General features: G+C 41.8%; 1 long non-coding RNA gene across 1 annotated transcript in view; it reads left to right on the top strand.

Annotated features, from left to right (window-relative positions):
• The first annotated feature begins 1,293 nt into the window (after window positions 1–1,293).
• LOC110130086 (uncharacterized) overlaps window positions 1,294–25,435 on the top strand; it is a 39,624-nt gene continuing 15,482 nt past the window's right edge. Inside the window, exons 1-3 of the long non-coding RNA XR_002311725.2 lie at window positions 1,294–1,352; window positions 2,731–2,798; window positions 20,626–20,762. This is a non-coding gene — a long non-coding RNA (uncharacterized lncRNA). The remainder of the gene's footprint in view (window positions 1,353–2,730; window positions 2,799–20,625; window positions 20,763–25,435) is intronic.

Here is a 25,435-nt window from a genome sequence, read left to right as displayed (position 1 = left end):
CCACCACCAACACAAATTCCTCCTAGTCTCCTATACTTAGTGAAACCAGCCTAATACATTCTCTCTGCAGCAGCTTTGAGCAATTGTTTTTAAATATATATCCTTTCACTCTGCTGCTGAAGAGCATGCAGAAGCTTCCTGTTGTGATTGTAATAACCTCCTAATTATGGAATTAAGTCCCTCTGTGATCTGAAGCCTATTTACTTCTGCATGCGTGTCTTGCACACGCGCATGGCTTGTTTCTTGCACTTCAGCCGTGCAAATATTGTTAATGTCCCAAAACACTCCATCGCTCTGTTCCCTGCCTTGTAGGTTTTATACGTGTTTTTGTTTCTGTCTGGCTTGTTCTCCTCATGGAGAACATGCATGTTTGCCTCCTTCTTATCACTGAGGTCTCAGTTTAATTGTCACGTCCTCAGAAATGCCATTTCTGCCGCTTATCATAAAGCAGTTCCTTCCCCATTATTTTCTGTCCTGGCTTTCTGTTGTTTCTTTCATAGCAATGGTTTCACTCATAATTATTTATAATTTTATTATTTCATTACAGGCACACCTTGTTTTATTGTGCGTCACTTTGTGGCACTTTGCAGATACTGAATGTTTACAAATGGATGGTTTGTGGCAATCCTGCATAGAGCAAATCTGTCACCCATTTTTCCAGTGGCATTTGCTCCCTTCATGTCTCTGTGTCATATTTCAGTAATTCTCACAATATTTCAAACTATTTTGTTGTATTATATTTCTTAGGGTGATCTGTGATCAGTGATCTTTGATATTACTAATGCAAAAAGATTAAGACTTGCTAAAAGCTCAGATGATGGTTGGTAATTTTTTAGCAATAAAGTGTTTTTAATTAACATATGTACTATTTTTTTTTTGAGACATAATGCTACTGCATACTCAGTGAACTACAGTATAGTGTAAACATAACTTTTATATGCCTGGGAAACCCCTAAAATTATGCAGCTTGCTTTGTTGTGGTATTTGTTTTATCATGGCGGTCTGGAAGTGAACCCACAATGTCTTTGAGCCATGCTTGTATGTAGCCCTGCAGTAGACTCTAAGCTTGAGCCCATAGTTGTTGTTTTTAACCCCATTATGCACATTGCCTGATACATGGTAGGAACTGAATAGTAGAACTTACAGAATTAATTTATAAAATTAAGCAATTAGGCAGGTGAAAATGCCTGACTCATAGCATGAGCTATATTTATTGAGCATATACTCTTTACTAAGTACTTTCTGATACCCAATGTTAGTTAATAATATTAGTAATATCAAATCCACTCTCTTCAGGTTCTTTTGGTAATCCTGGGCTGACTTTCAAGACACAATCCATGGTAATATGTAGGGTGAGTAAAACAATTGATTTTCATAATTTCGGGGTATGGAGATACCTATTCTTTACAGACATTTTCTAAATACTGATATAATTTTGATTAGTCCAAATAAAGAGAATAAAGCTGATTTATCCTTCCAGAAGCCCCAAGTAGAGACCAGGATCTACCTGGGGCTTCCCAGGTGGCTCACTTGGAAAGAACACACCTACAAATGCAGGAGACGCTGGTTTGATCCCTGGGTCGGGAAGATCCCCTGCAAGAGGAAATGACAACCCACTCTAGTAGTCTTGCCTGGGAAATTCCATGGACAGAGGAGCCTGGTGGGCTACCATTCATAGGGTCTCAAAGAGTCAGACACAACTTCACATTTAATAACAATGATGAAAGGCAAATGATAATAGCTCTTATTCTTAGGCCCAGCATTCAGACTAAAAGGTTTTGCATAAATATTAGAATCTACCTATCACTTTTTCATCCATACTTCTCCGTATCTTAAAGAAAAATAATGACATTTGCTTCAATGAGTTTTGGGAGTTTAATAGATAAAATATGTAGCAAGTACATACTATATATAGTATCTGAAATCAAACAGATACCTTAAAAAGATTGATTTCCTCCCCCTTCTCCATCTGATAGTGAGTAGCACAGATTTCACCAGCATGTCTGTCAACAGCAGTGCAATTGAATTGTCTCTTCACCTTGAACAGATGTGCGTATCAGGGTCACTAAATATGGTGATGCTGTCAGTTTATCCAGCAAACCATTGGTCAAGGATGTGATAATATTTAAGCTGAAATTTAAAGGATGAGCAAGAGCCGGGAGAACAGGAGAGGGAAGTGAGTTTGGAGGCAGTGCCTTGGCGTGGTGAGGGACCAGAGCCACGATCAGGTGAGAAGAATCTGGAGACTGGGAGGGAGACTGCACAGTGGAAGGTGGAGAAGCCAGCAAGGGCCATGTCCAGGCAGCATCTTGGAGGCCATGCCTGGGGTTGTGGATTTTAAGAGGAAAGAGAGGTCGTGACAGATTTTAAGCAGGAGAATGATAGATGATTTACTGAGAGCTTAGCAGGTATTGGATATAATAATTTTCACAACACTCTTACGAGTTGGATACAGTTGAGCAGACGCAGGCCTAGGAAGAATAAGTCGCTTGCTTAAGAACACATTTACCCTCAGGCTAACGCGTTCCAACACCTTAATCTTAACCATGGCATGAACCCACTGTTCAGAGTACATCATACACTCTATGTGATGAAGTTCTCTAATCTCCCATCTGGTCTGATTCCATCCATTGCTTTCAGTTCTTCATGTACACCAATAACTTTATCTTTCTTCTTGTATTTATCTTTATGGTCATGTATTTATCTGTATGGTCTCTGTTCCCTTTCTAGAATGAAAGCAGAGACTTTATTGGATTCATTGTTTCACCATCTGTGATTTGTAAAGAGCCAGGCACATGGTAAGATGCTCAATTGCTACTTTGTGATGTGTGAAAATACCTGGGATATAGTGGATAATTACAGCCGAAGTTCTAGAATATTCCCTGGGTGCCCAATGTCTGCAAGGCACTTGCTGAGCACTTTTGCATACACTGATATATTTACCCTCTCCACAACCTCGATAGGAAGAGGCCCTTGTTTCTCTTCTAGGCTTTCCATAAAAAGATAAGGATATGCCCGAAACAATGTGCTGTGAGAGCGGTTGTGTACGAAGGGGCAGGAAGAGGCCATGTCTCCGGTGTGCTTCCAAGTGACCATTCCTGAGGTCTGAGCCACTTCTTCCCTCCAGGTGGCCACTGAGAAATGTGCTATCTCTTTAAAACAGCTCACACCATTAAGATACTAATAATACATCAGAGTTATGTGATTTTTCCTAAAAAGATTCAATCCAGGATCCTTCCCCAGAAATCCAGTTCCTGCCACAATGGGCATCCTGTTTACTGTAGATGTAAAATAGTCCTAACTGGAAAGTGTCTGAACAGAGTTAAAGGGCAAAGATACACGTGGGTGTAACACCTAGAATTTTTCTTCTTTGTTAAATGCCCTATATATATATGTACTTCTCAAAACACTGCCTAGATTTGATCTTGTTTTTTTTTTATCATTGTGGTAAAATATGTGTAACATAAAATTTATCATTTTAACCATTTTGAAATGTGTAGTTCAGTGGCATTAAGGACATTGACAGTGTTGTGTAAACATTGTCTGACATCTGGCGTGTGTGCTCAGTTAGTGCCCAACTCTGACCCCATGGACTGTAACCCACCAGGCTCCTCTGTCCACGGGATTTTTCCAGGCAAGAGTACTGGAGTGGGTTGCTATTTCTTCCTCCAGATATCTTCCAGACCCAGGGGTTGATGGAGAAGGCGATGGCACCCCACTCCAGTATTCTTACCTGGAAAATCCCATGGATGGAGGAGCCTGGTGGGCTGCAGTCCATGGGGTCGCTAAGAGTCAGACACAAATGAACGACTTCACTTTCCCTTTTCACTTTCATGCATTGGAGAAGGAAATGGCAACCCACTCCAGTGTTCTTGCCTGGAGAATCCCAGGGACGGGGGAGCCTGGTGGGCTGCAGTCCATGGGGTGGCACAGAGTCGGACACGACTGAGTGACTTAGCAGCAGCAGCAGCAGGGGTTGGACCCCTGTCTCTTGCGTTGCAGATGAGTTCTTTACCCCTGAGCCACCTGGGAAGCCCCTGTATAACCATCTCCACCATCCATTTCTAGAAACTTTTCATCTTCCCAAACTGAAGCTCTGTACTCATTAAACATAGCAATCTATTCTCCTTATTCCTAGCCCCTGGCAACCACTGTCTTTTCTGTCTCTAAGTTTGACTACTCTCTGTACCTCATATAGGTGGAATCATAAGACATTTGCCCTTTGTGTTTGGCTTATTTCACTTTGCATAACATCTTCAAGGTTTATCTAGCCATAACATGAGCCAGGATTTCATTCCTTTTTAAGGCTGAATAACTTCTTATTACCTAAATAGACCACATTTTATTTATTCATTCCTCCACTGATGGACAGTTGGGTTGCTTCTACCTTTAGGCTATTGTGAGTAATGTCATTATGAACACAAGTGAATGAATATCTTTTCAGACCTTGCGTTCAGTTCTTTTGAACATATCCCACCCAGGGGTGGGATTCCTGGATCATATGGTAATTCTACATTGAATTGCTTGAGGAACTGTCATCCCATTTTCCAATCAATTTTTTACTAAAATTTTCTTAAGTAACATTTAAAAATCTGGATTAAAAGATTGGTTTTAAGAAATGTTACAAGAAGAGCTAGTCTTCCATTTGGTCTCAAGATTCCAACTTAGTCACTACTTTCCAGGCTGCCCTAAAGACTGCTTTATCATTAAACAAGGCACAGGTACTCCATATTTTTTCCTGTGTTTTTGTTCCCCACATGAGTCAGTGGAGGAAGCCAGGGGCTGAGGGAGCAATGCCAAGCTTTTTGTGTTTCTTCCTCCGCTGTTCCCCTAAGTTCACCACCTCAAAATCATCCCAGTGGAGCCAGTGAACCAAGCGTTCAGGCTATTTCCTCACGACCCATCTGTGACCTCCTGAACCTCTGAATGGGCATTACCAGACTCTGCTGGACCAAGACAGAGAGCAGGAATCACACAATAACACTAACTCAGCTCCTGAATCAGGAGTTTTAGAGGCGGCTCTGAGTCCTATTCTGTGTTCCCAGCCCATTTAACACGATTGTAGCCAAGCCACTGAACTCACTCCAGGAGTGAATTAGGCCTTTCTTAGTCTAGCTCTTTTTCTATCAATAGATCCCCTAGAACAAATAAAACCTTACTTAGAATCTCGAAACATGGCACAGATAATAATAAAGGTGCTAAAGGAAAACTGTTTCTCTACTCACAATACTGCTGGCACAAAATGTGTGGGTTTTTTCCCCTCACACCAACCACCGGTTCCCCAACTCTGGACACCAGCAGGATGTCCTACAATAAAATTCAATTTCATCAAGATCTACCTGGAGTTAGCACAGACCCTACAAGTTAAGAACTCAGTCTCACAAGACTGCCCTCGCTTCAGACACTAGTCACAAATCTAGGTTGTCACCTGTACTTCTGGACAACTGGATATAAAGTGAGAGTTTCCAGCCCCTTCTTGGGTTTGACAATTTGCTAAAGTAGAGAGCTCAGGGAAGCACTTTATGTGGATTGGTTTATTGTAAGGAATATTATAAAGGATACCAGTGAGTAGCTGGATGAGGGAGTACGGAGGGTGAGTTCTGCACAGGGTCTCCATCACAGGAGCTTCTGTCCCTGTGGAGCTGGGGTACACTCCCTTCCTGGACATGGATGTGTTCACTGTTTCAGATGCTCTTTGAAGTCTATGTATGTGTGCATGCTCACTTCAGTCATTGTCCAACTGTTTGTGGACTATGAACTATAGCCCTTCAGGCTTCACTTCGCATGGGATTCTCCAGACAAGAATACTGGAGTAGGGTGCCGTGTCCTCCTCCAGGGGATCTTCCTGACCCAGGGATCAAACCCACATCTCCTGCATTGCAGGCATTTTACCACTGAGCCACAGGGGAAGTCCCCTGAAGCATGTAGTTTAGGGATTTTTTAATGGAAACATCATTATATAAGCATGATTGACTGTTAACATAATCTCTGACCCCTCTCCCCTCCTCAGAGGTTGGGGATGGGCAAGTGGAGCTAAGAGTTCCAAGCTTCCAATCATGGCTTAATCTTTCTGGTGACCAACCTCTAACCTGAGGTCATCCAGGAGCCCACCAAGTCTCCTCATTAGAGCAAAATAAGCTCCCATAACCCAGGGAACTTCAGGAGACTGAGGGGCTCTGTCTAAGAATTTATCACTCTCATCCTCATTCAGGAACTTGCAGGGGTGTCAGGAACTAGAAAGTGAAAGTGAAAGTGAAGTTGCTCAGTCGTGTCCGACTCTTTGCGACCCCGTGGACTGTAGCTCACCAGGCTCCTCCGTCCATGGGATTCTCCACGCAAGAATACTGGAGTGGGTTGCCATTTCCTCCTCCAGGGGATCTTCCTGACCCAGGGATTGAACCCAGGTCTCCCACGTTGCAGGCAGACACAGGCAGCCGCTTTAACCTCTGAGCCACCAGGGAAGCCCGTGTCAGGATCTAGAGCAGAGGCCAAATATATATTTATTATGCCATAGATGCTTTGCCTAAAGAAGGGATAGAGGGTGAGAAATTCATCTACTCATTGGCGCTCATGTTCTTTATTCCCTCTAGAGATTTTTGAATCTCCATTGTGGCAATCTAGTGCCCAGTGGAACCTAATTTGGATACCACTAAAGTAGATAACTTGATATTGATATCCAGCTGCAATATGCAATCAATGAAGCTCTCCAAGACCCCAATATGGAAGCTCCCCTAATTATGAACCAGTTTCCTAAATGTATTTCATAAATGCAGTTGTTCAGCAGAAGTCTAAATATACAGTAATAGGCCAGCAATGATTCTTGCCGTTAAGGAAGCTGAAAAAATTTTACTCTGACTCACTGCTTCATTTGTATTTATGGAAGTTTGTCAGTATTTCAGAGATAGGAAAATGGAGGCTTACAAAAGCTATGTGATTTTCACAAAGCCACATGATTAGTAGACAGAGGAGCCACAATTTGAACCCAGGAACTTTGGCTCTTAAAAACAGTTCTCTAATGCCATTTGCAGCAACATGGATGGCCCTAGAGGGTGTCATACTGAAGTAGGTCAGACAGAGAAGGAGAAATATCATATGACATCCCCTATATGTGGCCTCTAAAGAGAAATGATACAAATGAACTTACAAAACAGAAAGAGACTCACAGACTTTGAAAACAAACTTATGGCTGCCAGGGGGAAGGGATAGTTAAGCACTTTGGGAAGGTCATGCACACACTGCTATATTTAAAATGGATAACCAACAAAGACCTACTGTATAGCACATGGAAATTTGCTCAATGTTATGTGCCAGCCTGGATGGGAGGAGGTTTAGGGAAGAATGGTTACATGTATCTGTATGGCCAAGTCCCTTGACTGTTCACCTGAAACTACCACAACATTGTTAATGGGCTCTAGCCCAATACAAAATGTTTTTGGTATTTAAAAAAATTAAAAATTAAAAACATTTCTCCATCAAGCTGCCTTAAGCCAGAAGTGGGTAAGAAGAGAAGCTTCTTTATATAGCATATATGAGACACAAAAGCTGTATCTGTTGGACTGACCACCACTATTGTTGCAATTCACTGTGAGAGATGCCCATCTCCAGCCAAAGTCACTGACCTGACTTCAGAGACCCGAGTCCTCTGGGCCAGCCCTGTGCCCACTACATCAGCAGAGCTCTCCAGCAAATGCCATTGATTCAAGTGACTCAGTTAAAGGTTCAGGCTATAAAATAGTTCATGTGGTCTGGAATTGGGTCTCTGGGCCTGAATTTTCCATGAACTTTTAAATCATTTTTGCTCCCTCTTTCTGCCTAATAAGGGAGTAGGAGTGGCTTGTCTTAATTATGCAGGTACTTCCTCTTAGATCTTATTTTCTTCCTCAGGGCTCCATGAAGAGAATTTCCTACAGTTGATTGATAAAAGATCATTCCGAAGGCCGAGTTTAGAAATATTCTTATAAATGGATCATGTTGTTAACAAAAGACCATCCCCAAAGGGGCTTTGGAATAGGGAAGTGGCTGAAATTAGAGCATTCAGCAGTGGTGACCAGATAAATAAAATGGCTCATGCTCAAGAAGGAAAATCAAGAGAAGAGAAGGATGGGATCAAAAGTACCATTTATTAAATACCTCTGGTTTGCTAGAATCCTGACTCTGCTTATACTAATCTTGTGACCTTAGACAAGCTTATTAACATCTCAAATCTCAGCTTCTTCAACTGTAAACTGGTATAAATTATATCTTCATAGGATGTTGTCAGGGTTAAATAAAATATGTTAAGTGCTTTGTTTCCAGAAAGTAGCAAAACAGAAATAATTCTTGTTAAGAGCTATTACTAAGGTTATCAGTTGTGTTCCTGAAAACTTTACCCGCCTCCCAAGTGGGGTATCAGCTGGAATTGTGGGTTTCAATCATAAACAAAGATATTGTACAACTCTTGCTCATTGGGTGATGAGATAGTGCTTCTGTTTATGACTTACATTTTAAAATCAGATAACATGACGGTTGTTGGGCAAGGGGAAGATTCATAGAAATGAAGCCAGCTGAGGAGGCAGGACTTGTAAATTTTGCAACTGTCCTCAGTTTAATGTTTGACATTCTATGCTCGTTACTGACTGCATGGCTTCATGATAAATTGGGAATTTGCTATGTGAGAAAATGAAGATTTACACAAAGCCAAATTGAACAAATGGTGAATAATTGATTTAGCTGACCTGACAACTCCCACTTGTAAATAACACAGAATGTTTTACTCTGGCAGGAATTCAGTTTTCTGGGCACCCTGACTCCTTCTAGCAGTTTACTGTAAAGACCAGTGCTTTCTGACTTTCCCATACATCAGAAAATCTTAGATCATGAACTCTATCCTCATGTTATTGTCAACTAAAAAAGATGCACAACTTGAGAGTTGTGAGTTGAGTTTTATTTGGGGCAAAATGAGGACTGCAGCCCTCAGATAGCTCTGAGAGACTGTTCCAAAGTGGCAGTCGGGGAAGGTCAATGTATAAAATTTCTGTGAAGGGGGAGTTCAATACCATCAAGTGCTAACTTTACAAGAGATTTTCTGCTACTCAGGAGGATCTGATGTCATCATGAAGGGGTTTAGTGCTTTTCTCTAGATATGAGGAGATACAAGGATTAGAATCATGAAATCAGTTCCTGAAAATACCCAGCCATCTAAAGAGCTGTCCCACCAGATCCCTGGAGTACAGAGTGCCTCCCTCCACCCTGAACTCCCCCAGAGGGGGTTGAAGGTCAGCAGCGGCAGCAGCGTGGGGTTCAGTCTCTGCAGAGGCAGGTGGCAAATGCCCTTGTCCAGTCACCGGCATGCTCTTCAGTTCAGTTCAGACGCTCAGTCGTGTCCAACTCTTTGCGACCCCATGGACTGCAGCAAGCCAGGCTTCCCTGTCCATCACCAACTCCCAGAGCTTGCTCAAACTCATGTCCATCGAGTCAGTGATGCCATCCAACCATCTCATCCTCTGTTGTCCCCTTCTCCTGCCTTCAATCTTTCCAGCATCAGAGTCTTTTCCAGTGAGTCAGTTCTTCACATCAGGTGACCAAAGTATTGGGAGTTTCAGCCTCAGCATCAGTCCTACCAATGAATATTCAGGACTGATTTCCTTTAGGATTGACTGGTCGGAGCTCTCGTCAAGTGCCAATTTGTAGTTGACATTATCCTGGGATAATCTGTAAGAAGTATGGTTTTTGTTAGATGTTCTCTGAAGAATATAAGGACCCTTTATGTCGCCCTCTGATAAAAGGACATAGTTTGGCTTCAGTTAGTAAAACTTGAGGTATATTTGATCGGATTCAGAAATTGCTATGTTTACTCTTCTTAGGAATAAAATAAAGTAAAAATAAAGTAAAAGAAACAAAAGAAAATAAATATAAAATTGACAGTGTTGCAGCATTGTTTAAAATCCCTTAACTGGCATCTGGGTGTAGTACATCCTGTCTTAGAATACATTAGCAAAGGAAGTATGTATTTCCAAGGTTGGTATTCTAAGGAATGGTATAGATGAAAATACATGAATAGCCCTTGGGCATTCCCTCACCACTGACTATCTGAATCACAGATAGCTTAGTAAAAGGAAACAGAAATAAATGAGGACATTTTAGAAGATATCTTTGTAGCACTCCAAAATTTTGGATTACTAGAATTGAAAGTGTTCTTGACAGGTCATTCTGGTTAACCTTTTGATTACAGATTAGTTCTGTTCGGTAAGGGGCTTCCCACGTGGTGCAGGGGTAAAGAATCCACCTGCCAATGCGGACACGTGGGTACAATCCCTGGGTCAGGAAGATCCCCTGGAGGAGGACATGGCAACCCACTCCAGTATTCTTGCCTGAAAAACCCCATGGACAGAGGAGCCTGGAGACCTACAGTCCATGGGGTTGCAAAGAGTCAGACACAACAGAATGACTGAGCACACACACAGTCTATTCAATAAACATGTCAGGAGCACCTAGAACAGGCATTAAGCTAGGATTATTGGTGGGGGCATGCGTGATTGTTGGTGGTGGTTTAGTCGCTAAGTTTTGTCTTACTCTTGCAACCCCATGGACTATAGCCTGCCAGGCTCCTCTGTCCATGGGATTCTCCAGGCAAGAATACTGGAGTGGGTTGCAAAAAAAAGGAACAAATATGTGCCATCAAGAAGTTTATATGCTATAGGAAGAGCTATTTGAGTAACATAGACTCAAGCTAGAGACTGAGGTTGATGTAAATAAACTTCTCTAGGAGTAGTTGAGGAGGAGAAATCTATTTCACATGATTAGTCTGGGCAATAGATGGCCATTCTTAAGTATGATCTCCTTTTCCTTTCACTCCTCATCAAAAATCTATTGACCATCTTTCATTTAACAAAACCTTTGTTGGACATCTGGGGATGCTGAATATAGTAATCATGGTGACTTCATGGGCCCAAAGTCTAACAAAGATGGCTGGAAATTGAACAGGAAATTACAGTGTTATGAGTATTCTTAAATGTTATTGCATTCCTCTGCTCTGGATAGACCTATATGTAACTGTCCTGGAATGACTGTGGGAAGAGATGAGCCAATACAGGCAGGAGAATTGCCCAGCTTTTGCTCCCTCTTTCTCAAGCTGGAGAGATGAGGTATGTAAATGAGAGGACAACAAGCTTATCTTTATGAAAAACTGAGACCTCAAATAAACACAAGTTGTGCTAATTCTGCTAGGCCAAATGCATAATTAATGAGCTGAAAAGGTCACTGTGATTTTTTGCTAAGACTTTGGGCAGCTGGACCCTCTTCTAGATTGTGAGTCAGGAGTTCAAAATTCAAGTTTCAGCTTCATCATGAAAGTAAACGTGCATCCCCATTGGTAGGATTTTATTCAACTATATTGTGCCTCAGTTTTCTTTGATATGGCATGAAGTTATTTCAGTCAAACTGTAGGTCTGTTTTTTCTTCTTCGACTGTCAGCATATAATGCATTTTACTGACCACTGAAAGTCATTCTGGGCATTACTCATGACATAAGGCTCTTTGGCTGTACAGTACAATGAAGCTGAAATACATTTGAAGGGTAATATATGCTATGGACGCAGAGTCAGTTTTAGTGCCTGCAAGTGTCACATCACTGAGATGCTGTTCAAATTTATGATGTAGCAATCCCAAATTTTGGTCTATATGTATATGAGCAACCAACATTTGAAAGGACAAATATTTCTAATATATCATGTCCAAGAGTTCTTCTTAATGACCAATGAGACAATGACTGTGACAATGTGCATAGACTCTATTTGTCATTTGGGACACATTTGTCATGTGTGACACTGGAGGACTTATATAACCTTTCTGCATCACAGATTTTTTTCCTCCTAAAAATAGGGCTAGTAACTGTGTCCACCTCATTGGACTGTTTCAGATAGACAAGGTACATAGCATAACCACTTACTTCTGGAACATGGTAAATTCTCAGTGACCACTGTTCCTGTTGGTGTGGGTTCCCCATTGGACAGTGGTGTCCTTTTGAGTTCCCTTTAGTTAGTTAGTTAGTTCGTTCAGTCTCTCAGTCGTGTCCGGCTCTTTGCGACCCCATGAATCGCAGCACACCAGGTCTCCCTGTCCATCACCAACTCCCGGAGTTTACTCTAACTCAAGCCCATTGAGTCAGTGATGCCATCCAGCCATCTCATCCTCTGTCGTCCCCTTCTCCTCCTGCCCCCAATCCCTCCCAACATCAAGGTCTTTTCGAATGAGTCAACTCTTTGCATGAGGTGGCCAAAGTATTGGAGTTTCAGCTTCAGCATCAGTCCTTCCAATGAACACCCAGGACTGATCTCCTTCAGGATGGACTGATTGTATCTTCTTGCAGTCCAAGGGACTCTCAAGAGTCTTATCCAACACCACAGTTCAAAAGCATCAATTTTTCGGTGCTCAGCTTTCTTCACAGTCCAACTCTCACATCCATACATGACCACTGGAAAAACCATAGCCTTGACCAGACGGACCTTTGTTGGCAAAGTAATGTCTCTGCTTTTTAATATGCTATCTAGGTTGGTCATAACTTTCCTTCCAAGGAGTAAGCGTCTTTTAATTTCATGGCTGCAGTCACCATCTGCAGTGATTTTGGAGCCCCCCAAAATAAAGTCTGACACTGTTTCCACTGTTTCCCCATCTATTTCCCATGAAGTGATGGGACCAGATGCCATGATCTGTTTTCTGAATGTTGAGCTTTAAGCCAACTTTTTCACTCTCCTCTTTCACTTTCACCAAGAGGCTTTTTAGTTCCTCTTCACTTTCTGCCATAAGGGTGGTGTCATCTGCATATCTGAGGTTATTGATATTTCTCCCAGAAATCTTGATTCCAGCTTGTGCTTCTTCAAGCCCAGAGTTTCTCTTTAGACAGGACTAATTTCCACTCACATAGTGAGCTGGCAAAGCTGGGATTTGCACGCAGGGAGATATTAGATACTGTAGTCCAATCACTGTTCTGTCTCCCTGATTAGCTATTAATAGAATCAGTGACTTTTAAACATTAAAGCAAATCGATAATATCGGTCTATGAAATTCTCTTTCCTGGAAGGCTGTTCATACCTGTTCTCTATTTGATTAGCCCAGTTAATACTGATAGGTACTATTAATACAATTCCTCCTGTGTTGTTCTTGGATCAGAGTTGTAATCCAATTAAATTTTAACTTTGATTGGGTCTTGAGGGATATATAGGAGTTCACCAGTTATGAGTAGTGAGAAGTGAATTCAGATTGAGGAGAAATAGCTGATGACACAACATTAAGCAGTGAAAAGGCAGAATATGATTTAAAAGCAGCAGCAAGTGGTGAACAGTCCAATGGATCATAGAATTTTAAAAAGAAGTACCTGTAGATAAAATGAACAACAAAATCAGAACTTGGTTGTGATGAGCCTAGAGTGTAGACAGTGGGAAGTCACCGAATGCCTTCACGAAGGGGAGTGACGTGAGCAGATGTGAGATATAGTTTACTGGCAGCAATGGGAAAAATGCACAGATGGAGCTGAGAGCAAAGACTTGAGTCGATGCAGTAGGAAATGGTGCTTTGGCCGGAGGTTGGGGCCCCTGGACTGTGGCAGTGGGGATGGAGCGTTCCCCCATAAGTAGGAAAAATCTAATTTTGTGGGAAAGTTTTCCAGTAGCTTGGGTGAACCAAATTTTTAATTTCCACCCACACCTCCTGTCCTGTGCCTTCCCTAGCAGAAGAGCTGTGATAAAGACGTTTGGGTCTATCATCTATCTATCTGTTTATTTAATCTTCAAAAAACCACAAAAGAAACTTGTCTTCACTATCACTGGTGAATTCATTTCAAGCTATGAAAAGAATGTGGTGGTTTAGTCACTTCATTATATCCGACTCTTTTACGACCCAGAATTCAGAGACTGGCAGCAACTTAACCCCCACCCTCAACGGGTCCATACTCATAGAGAATGGAGACGTGCGTCCTAAAATGGTGGGAGATCTGTAATCAGAACACTGACTCCATATGCAGAACTGGCCTTAATGGCCTAATTCAAATCATAAGGCAGTCCTTCAAACAAAGCCTCCTGTGCCACAGGTCAGGGCAGGGCTGATAGAAAGCACTGAACTGACCTCAGCCTGTCCCCAGAGGCAGCTGGGGTATTCACTCTTCCTTCTATTCTAAGGAAGTTCCTTCCTAGCAAGTGGGGTGGATTTCTTGGCTGGGGGACAAAGGGCACCTCCTCTTCCCTTCTTAGTGTGGACCTCTTTGACTGTTTAGACATCCTCAGAGACCCTGATTCACTCATTCCCTTCCATATCCAGCCTCTAGGCTCCTGAGCATAGATAGCAAGAAACAACACTCAACATTCCTACCATGAAATGAAATGCTAACCAGGACAAGACTGACAACCTTTTTCTCTAGTGATTTCTAGACCTGTCTAATCTGCAGAATCACCCAGAGAGCTTATTTACAATACAGCCTGCTGATCCCAGACACATAAATGTTATCTGTACATATTCTGGACCCCTTTGGAATTGCCATTTTAAATATATATATATATATATATATATATATATATATATATATGTAAATATAATGCATATATGTAGCCATGTATATGTACGTATATATGTATACACATGTTTAAATATACACACTCATAAATTGCACATATAAATATATGTATATTTTATATGCACATATATTTATAGTTTGGAGAAGAAAATGGCAACCCACTCCAGTACTCTTCCCTGGAGAATCCCACGGAGGGAGGAGCCTGGTAGGTTACAGCCCATGGGGTCGCAAAGAGTCAGACACGACTGAGCGACTTCACTTCACTCACATATTTATAGTTATATAAATATATATGTATACATATGTAGCATACATATGGAAATTTCAAAGAAGAAAATATTTAGCAAGCATTATTTTAAGCCTAGTATTTAAAATTATGTTTATATATATATATTAAAGTTTATGTCTATATAGTACTTTTTCTTTTATGTTTCTAGGTATTGCAGCCATTAGCATAGTTTTGACCTGTGGACCACATCCAACTTTATTATTTTCTCAATGAGAAAATTGCAGTCTACAAATATTCTCCAATTTTCCAGAAACCACTCAGCACGTCTGTGGCTGAGGCAGAACCACTCCCAGTCTCCCAGGTCCAGGTCAAAATTCTTTCACCGAATTTATAAATACAGATTCCTTTTAAACCCAGGGAGAGATTTATCTTTGTCAAAACTCCATGTGAGAGGATGTAGGAGCAAAAAACACAAACCAGACAAGTGCTCAGGTTTTCATGGGGTTGCACAGAAGTAGCATTTCCGAGCTGTCTGCTGGGGCTGCAGGACGGTGGGTAACCTGAGTCCCACTGGGGCATGCGGAGCACTAGGTCTTGCCCACTGGCCATATTTCAAAGGCTGGTGAATGGAGAGAGCCCTGCTGGTGGACCCCAGTCTCATTCATCTCTTAAGCATGTGAAAGACATTTAGAGACTGAATGATTTTCAGTTCCCCTAGGTTGGGGAATTGAAGGTAAATACGGTGCGGAAAATGCTTTGGCCTGGCTTTAAAGGCTTGTGTGAAATGCTCCCTAAGGGGGGAGCTGCGGGTCACTAAAAGGTTGCTTCTTGCTAATGCGCTTGATTGGCTGTTGGCGCACAGCTCCCTCTGAAGTGGCGATCCTTTGGACTGACCACTGCCCTTTTGCTGCAGTTATCAATGGTCTGGCAATTTCCCTCAGTTTTAATCAATTTGGTCTCTGAATAGCTCTTTTCTTTGTTTTAGACAAAAGAGGCAAGTGTTCCAGAGGGACGGCTGGCTTCTCCTGGCAGTCCCTGTTTTCTTTAGGAAGTGCTTGGAGACTGCTCCCTTTTAGGCAAGGGCAGAAGCCCTGCTTCTCCTTTCATTAAAACAAGAGCCATTCCGGCTGACATTCCAGCCCACCAGTGTGATCCATGTTGCAAGGGCCAGAGGTGCATGGGATAGGGGTGATCAGAGATGGGACGGGGATGGGAAGACCTGTAGCCTAAAAGTAGACTTAAATGATTGGGGCATGTATTAGGATTGCCAGTTAAAACATGGCACTCTCAGTTAAATATACAGATAAACAACAAATTCACGTGGGACATACTTAACTCTGCATTAAAAGTTGTTCATATGAAATTCCACTTTAACTGGAATTAATAATCCTCTGTCTGTGTTGGTTATACGTGGCAACCATACCTAGTATAAATAGATGAAGGTGAAGAAAAGAATAAAATTTAAGTCCATCAAATTAAGAAGGTGTTGGGCAAAATTAACAATAAAGATCATGGTGAGAAAGAACTTTCATTCACTGGTTAGTACATTTGTGTATTTGAAGATTTATTTAGAAAAGATTTACCAAATCCTGTCATACAGCAGCATTTAAAAAATTTTTAATTTACTTATTTAGTTATTTATGGCTGAGCTGGGTCTTCACTGCTGGGCCCAGGCAGTCTCTAGGTGCAATGAATGGGAGCTGCTCTCTAGATGTAGTGCTCAGGTTTCTCACTGAAGTGGCTTCTCTTGGTGTGGAGCATGGTCCCTAGGACACATGGGCTTCAGCGGTTGGGGCTCATGGGCTTAGTGGTTGGGTCTCACGGGCTCGAGAGCACAGGCTCAACTGTTGTGGCTCACGAGCTTAGTTGTTCTGTGGCGTGTGAGATCTACCGGACTAGGGATCAAACCTGTGTCTGCTGCATTGGAAGGTGGATGCTTTACCCCAGAGTCATCAGGGAATCCTGGGACAGTCAGCATTTTGACAGGGGTATTAAGATGAATGGAGATTAGTATGATTCAGTTCAGTTCAATTGCTCAGTCATGTCTGACTGTTTGTGACCCCATGGACTGCAGCATGCCAGGCTTCCCTGTCCATCACCAACTGCCAGAGCTTGCTCAAACTCATGTCCATCGAGTCTGTGATGGCATCCAACCATCTCATCTTCTGTCATCCCCTTCTCCTCCTGCCTTCAATCTGTCCCAGAATTGGGGTCTTTTCCAGTGAGTCAGTTCTTCACATCAGGTGGCCAAAGTATTGGAGCTTCAGCTTCAACATCAGTCCTACCAATGAATACTCAGGATTGATTTCCTGAATTTGATTTCCTGATTTCCTGAATTTCCTGGTTTGATCTCCTTGCAGTCCAAGGGACTCTCAAGAGTCTTCTCCAACACCACAGTTCAAAAGCATCAGGTTTTCAGTGCTCAACTTTCTTTATGGTCCAACTTCATATCCATATCTGACGAATGGAAAAAACATAGCTTTGGCTAGATGGACCTTTGTTGGCAAAGTAATGTCTCTGCTCTTTAATATGCTGTCTACATTGGTCATAGATTTTCTTCCAAGGAGCAAACATCTTTTAATTTCATGGCTGCAGTCACCATCTGCCGTGATTTTGGAGCCGAAGAAAATAAAGTCTGTCACTGTTTCCATTGTTTCCCCATCTATTTGCCATGAAGTGATGGGGCCAGATGACATGATCTTAGTTTTTTGAATGTTGAGTTTTAAGCCAGCCTTTCACTCTCATCACTCTCATCTTTCACTTTCAGCAAGAGGCTCTTTAGTTCTTCTTCACTTACTGCCATAAGGGTGGTGTCATCTGCATATCTGAGGTTATTGGTATTTCTCCTGGCAATCTTGATTCCAGCTTGTGCTTCATCCAGCCCAGCATTTCGCATATGTGCTCTGCATTTAAGTTAAATAAGCAGAGTGACAGTATACAGCCTTGACATATTCCTTTCCCAATTTAGAACCAGTCTATTGTTCCATGTCCAGTTCTAACTGTTGCCTCTTGACCTGCATACAGATTTCTCAGGAGTCAGGTAAGGATATTCCCATCTGTTTAAGAATTTTCCAGTTTGTTGTGACCCGCACAGTCAAAGGCTTTAACATAGTCAATGAAGCAAAAGTAGATGTTTTTCTGGAACTCTCTTGCTTTTTTGGTGATCCAACAGATGCTGGCAATTTGCTCTCTGGTTCCTTTGCCTTTTCTAAATCCTGCTTGAACATTGGGAAGTTCATGGTTCACGTACTGTTGAAGACTGACTTGGAGAATTTTGAGCATTACTTTGCTAGTGTGTGAGATGAGTGCAATTGTGCAGTAGTTTGAGCATTCTTTGGCATTGCCTCTCTTTGGGACTGGAATGAAAACTGACCTTTTCCAGTCCTGTGGCCACTGCTGAGTTTTCCACATTTGCTGGCATATGGAGTGCAGCACTTTCACAGCATCATCTTTTGGAATTTGAAATAGCTCAACTGGAATTTCATCACCTCTACTGGCTTTGTTTATAGTGAAGCTTCTAAGGCCCACTTGATTTTGGACTCCAGGATGTCTGGCTCTAGGTGTGTGATCACACCATCATGGTTATCTAGGTCACGAAGATATTTTTTTGTATAGTTCTTCTGTGTATTCTTGCCACTTTTTCTTAATATCTTCTGCTTCTGTTAGGTCCATATAATTTCTGTCCTTTATTGTGCCCATCTTTGCATGAAATGTTCCCTCTGTATCTTTAATTTTCTTGAAGAGATTTCTAGTCTTTCCCATTCAATTGCTTTCCTCTACTTCTTTTCATTGATCACTTACGAAGACTTTCCTTTCTCTCCTTGCTATTCTTTGGAACTCTGCATTCAGCTGGGTATCTGGTATCTTTCCTTTTCTTCTTCAGATGGATACATCTTTCCTTTTCTCCCACATGGCAGGTGGATTCTTTATGGTGTGAGCCAGCAGGGAAACCCCAAAAATACTGGAGTAGGCAGCCTATCCCTTCTCCAGGGGAGCTTCCCAAGCCAGGATCGGACTGGGGTCTCTTGCACTGCAGGCAGATTCTTTACCAGCTGAACTACCAGGGAAGCCCATTGGTATGACTGAAGACATACAAATCAGTGTTATGATGCAATATGATAAGAACAACAAAAATCAGAACAAGTGTTGTTCTGGGTGTCTTTTCCCACTTATCCCACTGGAGAGGTATGATCAGGAAGAGCTGAGATCTCCAGCCAGTAAGACTCGAGATAACAATCTTTCCTCATCAGAATGGGTGTCTTCTGATAATCTGACCCTATTCAATGTAACCCTTCGAGAAGTAGGCTGAGAAGGTAAAGATTGAATACTGAGCACCTATATTTGTACTTGTAAAATAAATGGGCTTCAACTGAATATCTAAGTATGGAAACTGGGTCATAGCCATGAATATAGTCCATAACTGTGTAAGAAAAATAATGAAGGAAGATGTGATATGTCTACTTAAAGTTCTCTCCATATGAGAAGTCCTGAGGCATCTTATTAAAATTTATTTTTAAACTATACCAGACTCTTTGCATGCTATTTTATTTTCTATAAAGGATTGTAATGCCTTTCTAAGATATGTCATTCTGTCTGTAGTACATGGATACATACACATGTCACAGGCACAGATACACTCTTTTCAAATCAGACTCAGAATTAATGAGAAGCTAAGACAAATCTAGTGGAAAAATCAGTCAATTTGGATTTTAAATCACTACTTCAGTACCTATTAGTTTCTTTCGGGGATGCAGAGACATACAAGAGACAGTCTGCTTATCTCGTAAAAGGAATTTAGAGAGCAGTATGGAGATAAGATAGTTCTCTGGTGAGTCCTTGTTTTAGATGCCGCCATGCCAGCCACAGTGTTGGAATTCTCGAACAAACATAAGCCACTCACCTAGGAAACTTTGCTAGTGCCAGGTGTGAACTCAGCACCTTGGCCAATGTTGATTTACTTGGAGTGGACATCTAACTCAAAGACCATCAAGTGGCCAGCTGGCTGTGGGTGACAGGGAAGGGCTGGCCAGTAGCATAACAGTGACCCCTTGACCATCAGATTCTCTCCTGGAGATGAGCAGACAGCAGGGAGAGGAAAGCAGGGACAGGGATAATGGCAGAGCAAGGGTGAAGAGAGCCCAGGCGACCCCCTTGCAGGAGAGGCGCAGGCACCTGCCCGGCAGGGTGTGGATGCCCAGAAATGCCCACTGCTTCTGAGTGACGGATCCAGGTGACCCTCCTGTTCCCGAAGGTGCTTCCATCTCCCTGAGACCTAGACGTATGACCGACTCTGTTTTTCCTGGAGGCCGGATTGCGCAGGTGCTCCTGTTTCCATGAGATCTGGTTGAGATCCCTGTTTTTCTCAAGGTCTGGCATTTCCTTACAGTAACGTTTGATAACTCAAAGTAACGTGAGGGAAGCCTGTGCTCCTCTGAACAAAAGATTAAACTCACAAGTCCAGGCCCAACAAGGTGACTGTGTTGCAAGGCAGCACAGGACCTGGGCTCGAGCAGAAGGAAAGGAAGCTGAAAGCGGGGGGTGTCAGGCTGAGGGCTGGTTTCCGCTGGGAGAAGTAAGCAAAGCCCGGTAGAGAGGCAGCATCTGAAATATGCTCTGAAAGGAGGGGGGCCTCAAGGGTTTCCTAACCTAACCTGGCTGGTACCTTCTAAGGAATTAAAAAAAAAGAAACTGTGGTTGTTAGAAAAGCCCCCTCCACCTGCTGAGCTGAAGTCAGATGTCCATATTTTAACTCTCTCTCCCTCACACACACAGACACACACACTCATTTGGCATTTGCTTGTCTTGCTGTCTTTATCATGAAACACTCTCATGTCTGTCCATTTTCTCCCTACAGAGAAAATTTGTAAAGGAGAAAGAAACTTAAGAAAACAAGCAGAGGGTCATCAAGCTAACACCTTGCCTCATTCCAGATGCTTATTTACCTCACTGGAGACTTACAAGAATTTACTGATGTTAATGGAATCAGAATGAGTAAGCCATTTGTCCAATATTACTCAAACATAAGGATACAGGTTTCTTTCTTTCTAATTAAAAATAATGTGAAAACAAAAACTCACTGTTTTCATGTAGGACCGGTTCTCAAATTGGCCCTTGTGGACCTAGGTCCTCTCATCACTTCCTTGTGGCTCAGGACCCACCACAGGCCAACCTCCTTCCAGAGACCTAAGATCTATGGTGATTTTGACTCCCCAGACCCCATCCTAAAACTTACCTGCCCTCTGCCTTACCCTTGGATTCATGCTAAAGAACTGGTTGTGAAATAAGCAAATCAAGCCCTGAGGTATTAATGAATGATAATGGTCAAAATGCATTTCCCCGTTAAGAGTATCTTTGCGTTTTACCCTGGAGAAACTGCTTTGGGAACTCAACATGTGCATAATGGTGTGATTCACTTTAGCAGCTCAGAGGGTTCTTTATAAGGAGGCCAGGCAAACTGTTTAAGTTAGAGCCTGCAAAGTGGCCCTGCTTGTGAGTTTAGGCTCATCTTTAACTTTTACATGTAAATCCTAGAACCCCCAAATACCAGACTCAGGGAGCATAAAAAATAAAGGTTTTGAAAGCCCACCTCGTATGACAGTTTCAAGTGTTACCTTTTTTGAAAAGGTATTGAAATGATATTTTGAGTTCACCAGAAAGGCTGGCTGACCAGTGTTTTTATTTCCCTCAACTCCGGCCTTTTATACTTCTTCTTGAGTAGCATACAGGCACTGCGCCCCCTGTACCAGCTTGCAAGAATTGATTATTGGATTTTCAGAAATGTTATGAGCTGTGCTAATCTCTCATGGAAGGCATGAAATTGGCCATAATGCAAATATTTACACCATGGACATTGGCAAACACTACCCTTCTGGGTTTTGTGTATTTATTTGCTATCACAGAACCAGTTCCTGAATTGTTAAACTTCCACCAGCACAACCCTGCCTGTCTTCCTTCCTTCCTCACCCCTTCCCCTCCTCCCTTCCTTCCTCTCTTGTGCCCTTCCTGTTTCCCCCACCTTCCTCTCTCTCCCCCTTCCTTTCTCCTTTAATTTTTTTTTTTCTCTGCTTTCTAATGCTTCTAATATATACTGGGAATTTTGACAGGCTCTTTACCAAAAGAATCTCATTTCATCATTATGACAATTTTATACTATTTAAACTCAATTTTTAGAAATAAAGAAACCGAGGATCAGAAAATTTATGCAACACCCCAGGAACACTACCAGTTCAGAAGTGGAATTGGACCACAAATTAATCTTGTTTGAAAACTCATATTCATTCTTTAAACCTGTACTAAAGCACATATATACATATACATCCCCCAAATAACAAAAAGTGGCTCGACAGTTCCCAAACAGACTTACCCTGTCTTTAGATCTTGCCTTGAAAGAGCTATTACTGAATGATAAAAGTGTCTTAACATCCCCACCAGGCTTTTGGTTCCAAAGAATTGTATCAAACAAAGTTAAAAATAAGAGTGGGAAGAAGCAACTTGCCTTGGCATTATCTAAGGGTGTAAAATTCAGGTGAAAGTTTTCACTATACATTGGAGAATGTGAGCTTTGTTAGTAGAACAGTCCAGCAGACTGTGCCATCTTGGCAAAGAAAACTAAGGGTAGAAGGAATCAGTTACCACCTTCATCCCCCAATAACTCTGTCAAAATTCTGAATGGAAATGCAACTTAGAGAAGCTCAGGCTCTTCTTTTCTATCTCCTTAATCCTGTATCTCGGAGGCTGCCTGTCTCCCTCTCTGGGCAGTGGTTTACTCTGTAACTCAGCAGCTCTTATAACACCAAATTCTGGTTGAGTTCAGGGCAGATGATTCAGAAACATCTGGATTTAATTTCCTTGATAACAGACATGAGATTAGAAGGTAAGGGGAAAAAGTTTTAGCAAATGGTATCTGAGGAGATTGTCAAGCCCCAAACCCAAGGCAAACCTAAAATAGAAATGAATAAATCCACTCAACACACATTTGCGCGGCAGGCGCCTCTGTGTGGCTGGCAGACAGTAGTGTGCTGGGCAATGCAAGACAGAAAATGACTTTTTAAACTTGGAAATCAACAGAATGCTTTCAGAGGGGGGTTAAGGAGTGAGAAGAAAATAAAATAGGGGTTTTAACAGGGTCTTTTCTAAGAAGGTTATGAGTGGTGTCACCATGTGGAACTGGGTATTTAAGAAGTGTCCCCTAGAGAAGGGAAGATGGGAGCTGAGATTTCAATCACTCAGTGAAGCTTTGAGAGGTATTTGAGACTTGTTATTGTTTAATTAATCTGCCTGCAATTCAGGAGACCTGGGTTCGATTCCTGGTTCAGGAAGATCCCCTCGAGAAGGAAATGGCAACCCACTCCAGTATTCTTGCCTACAGAATCCCATGGACAGAGGAGCCTGGAAGGCTACAGTCCATGGGGTTGAAAGAGTTGGACACGACTTAGTGACTAAACCACCATTGTTTAATAACTAAGTTGTGTCCAACTCTTTTGTAATCCCATGGACTGTTTTTCACCAGGTACCTCTGTCCATGGGATTTCCCAGGCAAGAATATTGGAATGGGTTTCCACGCCCTCCTCCAGAGGATCTTCCTGACCCAGGGATGGAACTTGCATCTCTTGCATTAGCAGCTGAATTCTTTGCCACTGAGCCTCCTTAGTCATAAGTAAATCTCCTTAGGGCTCTCATTCCCCTTCCACACTTCTACTATGCATGTCTTTGTCAACCAACCCTAGTGTTATTAACGCCTGTCTACTTTTCCATTATTTTATTCTCCCTCCTATATGCTTAGTCTTCAGACTTCAAGTTCTGGTTCAGCTGAGGCAAGATATGTATACATATGTGTGTATGTATATGTGTGTGTGTATGTATATATGAGTGTGTGTCTGTGTGTATGTGTGTGTGTGTGTGTGTGTGTGTGTATTCCAAACCTGGAGGAGGGCACAGCAGTTCTCTCCAGTATTCTTGCCTGGAGAACCCCATTGACAGAGGAGGAGCCTGGCGGGCTATGGTCCATAGGGTAGCAATGAGTTGGTCACGACTGAAGCAACTTAGCACACATGCATATATATTACAAACACATGGAACTTTAGAGTCAAATTTGGTTAAAATCTTAGCTTTGTAACTCAATAGTATTATCTTAGGTATATATTTAATTGTGCATGATTGAAATGTACCATTTCATAAGTTTTAATGTTAAGTATGCACCCCTCAAAAAAGGCAGAACGTAAACATCACACACGATCTTTAATGTTTATTCATGACCCTTTGTATAATAATACTTTGCTCATAATTTCCTCTCCTCCCACTCTCAGGTAACAAATAATATGCTTTCTTTCATCATAGGTTAATTTACATTTCTAGAATGTTAAAAAAGTTGAATGGTGTACTGTTGGCAGGACCTGATTTCTTTTACTCAGCATAATGATTTTGAAATCCATCTATTTTGTTCCATGAAATTAGTAGTCCATTTCTTTTTTATTGCTGAGTAGTATTCTGTTATAGATGAATCATACTTTGTTTAAATCCATTTACATGTTGATGGCCCTTTGAGTAGTTTCCATTTTTTTGCCTATTACAAGTAAAGTTTCCATGAGTATTTGTGTAGAATGCTTATGAATATATAAGAAGATAAATTACTTGGATGAATTATGAGAACAGAATGGCTAACTTTTATGTTACATGTGCATTTTGCTTTTTAAGAAATTGCCAAATTGTTCTCCAAAGGGTTGTACCATTTCTAATTCCTACCAGTAGTGTATTAGAATCTAGTGGCTCTATGTCCTCACCAACTCTGGGTAAGGTGAATTTTTTTCACTTTAGATAATTTAACAGGGTGATAGTGGAATCCCAGGGACGGCAGAGCCTGGTAGGCTGCCGTCTATGAGGTCTCACAGAGTTGGACACGACTGAAGTGACTTAACAGCAGCAGCAGCAGTGGTATCTTATTTTTCCTTTAAATTCATTAATTCTATTTTATTTAATACAACTAGGCAGAGCCCAGGAATTACAGAAAATCAAAGGAAACCTACTTTTGTGTGTCAGGTTTATGTTAGGTGCTTGTCGTATATTTTTGTCTTCAGTGCTCACTATCATAATTTTGTGAGATAAACGTGATTATCCTCATTTTCATACATAACAACTGAAGGACAAATGGACAGGTAACTTGCCTAAGGTGAAAGAGCTAGAAAGTGGCAAAACCAGATAGATAACATTCACTGCATGTGTGTCAGTCACTACATTAACATCTTAAGATACAATTCTTTCACCCTCACATCGCCCCCCTGAGGTTGCTTACAGCATCTTACAGATGAAAGCGTGGAGGGGTACAGGGCTCGGGCGACTTCCCCCACGCCACACCACTCCAGCTGGCTGTGTCAGGGTTTGAATCCAGGTCCCTTTGGTTCTAAAGTTCTTCTTTTTTTCTATATTTAGTTGTGCCAAAAAAGGGAGAAAGTCTGCCAGAGAGGTTTCATGAGACATGAAACTAGATCACAAGAGAAATGTAATTATCATTCCCCAGACTTGAGAGATATTTGTGGCATGGAGATTAAAGGCTGGGAAGGCTTACAGCAAAATGGGGATAAGAACACCATTTCCCCAGCCAACAGCTGGGCTTGGAAGTTCAGTTCTCAGAGGAACTGGAAAGGCAACCAATGCATGGAGATTTGAAT

This window comes from Odocoileus virginianus, chromosome 15, assembly GCF_023699985.2.
Source record: "Odocoileus virginianus isolate 20LAN1187 ecotype Illinois chromosome 15, Ovbor_1.2, whole genome shotgun sequence".
NCBI classification, from domain to species: domain Eukaryota; kingdom Metazoa; phylum Chordata; class Mammalia; order Artiodactyla; family Cervidae; genus Odocoileus; species Odocoileus virginianus.
This window is presented reverse-complemented; position numbering and strand designations above follow the sequence as displayed.